Genomic DNA, 2,500 nt, shown 5'->3' on the forward strand with positions numbered 1-2,500 from the left:
ACAAATCATGGAGACCAAGGCCAGTACTCGACAATGTTCCCCTCCTCTTCTGCTGGACTTCAGACTGAAAATTTTCCACTGCATATCACAACAAGCAGAACACAGCTAATATAAGTAAGAGAAAAAAAATACTATTGAATGCTGTTGTATAAGTCTTCTAAACATTTACTAATAAATACTTTTTTATTATTCCTTGAAATGAAAATTACACAATATAAGCAACCAAATTCTGATTTTCAAAATTGTAAATACTGAATGACACTACTAAAAATATATATGAATATTGAATGATAGTTATTATTCAATTAATGCCTAGGATTTTTGAATTAATATAAATGTAGTCTAGAAATTTGTTTCTTCGTAAATATCAACTAGTAAGATGGGTAAGTGTTTAAAAGACACATTCTATGGCTTTCAAAATAGAAATTATATTAAAAATTCCTGTGATCTGTGTATGGCCTACACTCTGTAGCCAACAACATAGTGGCACGTTGTCATATAATCGCCAAAGCCCCCTTGCTTCATGTTCTGGCAAGAACTAATCTCTCCACCTCCATGTATTCTGGCTATACAGTGCCAGGCCAGTTCCTTATTTAATAATAAATTGCTAAAGAGGACCACTCTGCCTGCCTTTACATTGGTAGATATTTGTTTTTCACCAAAATACCAATTGTGGAGCCACACTAATTAGCAAGATGCCAGTAACAGATACACAGGCATCTTCTCAACATGTAACTAAAAACCAAACTGAACTAGGCCTACATACACAAAATACTATTACCAATAACAATATTTTTGAGGCATGCAAAGACAAATACTACAGACACAATCACAACAATAATAAGGTCTTCCTGATTTTGCTTATACTTGCAATACAATTTTGGACACACTGTCATAAGAAATATAAAAAGTTTCAAGTTCTTCATGACGGAAAAAAAGCCATTAAACTCGGCATTCCTTTCCTAAAGGTACATACCCTCCTCCCTCCCTCCATAGGCCTAAGAGTGCCTTGCCTTATGTAAGCTGACCTTGCCCAAGCTCACATCAAAAATAACACAACACAACCTTTTCACATTATCCAATCCTAATCTATGATAAGATAGTCTTACAATATACAACTCTGGCTATGCAACTCTCTTTCCTGTGCCGAGAATCACAGCATGTGCCTCAGCGTATGCAGAGAGGTCTCAGCCCCTGAGATTTACCTCGGTGACTTAAGCAGGCGTGCGTCTCCCCACGGATATTTTCCCAACCTACGTTACATCTCTCACAAGCAAGCCGTTTACTCATATGTCATAGCTGTGACGAGGAACAGCAAGCTTCCGAGAGCAAATGCAGCTTCCCCGAGTCTCTCCCACCAAAAAGCCGAGCAGGCCCCCCACCTAGGCCTATGAAGAAAATCCAACGTATAATCCCACACGAAGGCAAAAATCTAAGACCTGAATTAAAAAGAGATGACAATCAAAACAAGCACCGACATGATGACAGGGACTTAAAAATAACAGCAAAATCACAATAAAAAAAAATCCAGGCATCATAGGGGGAGGAAAATCATTTAGCTACAGCCTTTCCCGTCAACATTTCACTCCAATGACCAAAGAAAGTCGCCAGCAAGACTTAGGAAACGATATCCAGTTTAAGCTGAGATTCTTTTTTTTTTTTTTTTCTTTTTTCTTTTCTTTTTTTTTTGTATGTATTTTCATCATGGTTTTAGAGAGTAGACCTACGGCCACACCCAATGTTCTCGGGTTCTCTCACGTGTTCCTGTTCTACAAGGTTGTTCTTCTGGTCGTGGAGAACATCGTGGTTCGGAGGGGGAAGGGAAAACTCACCTCCCCGATGCCAAACATTTCCAACATTACCAACATTTCCATCACTTTGAGGCTCTGTGATGCAGCCACTCTAACCCTCATTTCCTTTCCTCTCTCTCTTTGGCTTACCTGCAGCATCGATCCAAAGTTTCTTCTACCCGGCTTATCTCAAAAAGCTTAAGTGGACACTGGGAGTAAAAAAAAAAAAAAAAGACAAAAAAAACACCGTAAATAATGACACTGTTATCTGCAAACCATCGCACGTGCGTTCCCCTTCGCGACCCAGACAAGACTGCGTGTTCTCTGCCTCTGCCTTCTCTCGTACACCAAGATGCTCGTCCACTTCCTAATTCAATTTTCGCTTTTCTCTCCTCTCTTTACGCAAGCTTTCCCCCCAAATTGGAATACCAGAGAGGCTGCTAAATCGAAGTAATATGCGAAGTAAAGGAGTTTGAGACGGAAATATAACGTGTGTTGAGGGGGGGGGGGGGGGCACGTCGTAGGTCTGGCAGGGGAGTTTATGTGAGCCATTTTCTGATATTTCTTATTCATTATTCTCCAAAAAAAACCCTAAATACCTCTCTGTTCCATTGTTGTTTTGGGGCCTTTTTTTTGTTACGGTATTAATGATATCAATTAGATTCAGGTTGATAATTGGTCTGATTCATGTTTTATCATGAGTGAATCGC

The 2,500-nt window shown here is 39.4% G+C and overlaps 1 protein-coding gene across 5 annotated transcripts in view; it reads right to left on the minus strand.

Annotated features, from left to right (window-relative positions):
• LOC119581072 (heparan sulfate glucosamine 3-O-sulfotransferase 5-like) overlaps nt 1-2,230 on the minus strand; it is a 30,816-nt gene extending 28,586 nt beyond the window's left edge. For 2 of the 5 annotated variants that reach the window (XM_037929386.1, XM_037929387.1), the window contains exon 1: nt 1,941-2,105. The gene's annotated coding sequence lies outside the window, so the exon portion shown is untranslated. Of the gene's footprint in view, nt 1-1,940 lie in introns of all 5 variants that reach the window. The other 3 variants (XM_037929389.1, XM_037929390.1, XM_037929388.1) reach the window with 2 other exon arrangements.
• Between the last annotated feature and the right edge of the window lie 270 nt (nt 2,231-2,500).

Source organism: Penaeus monodon, chromosome 14, assembly GCF_015228065.2.
Source record: "Penaeus monodon isolate SGIC_2016 chromosome 14, NSTDA_Pmon_1, whole genome shotgun sequence".
Taxonomy (NCBI): Eukaryota; Metazoa; Arthropoda; class Malacostraca; order Decapoda; family Penaeidae; genus Penaeus; species Penaeus monodon.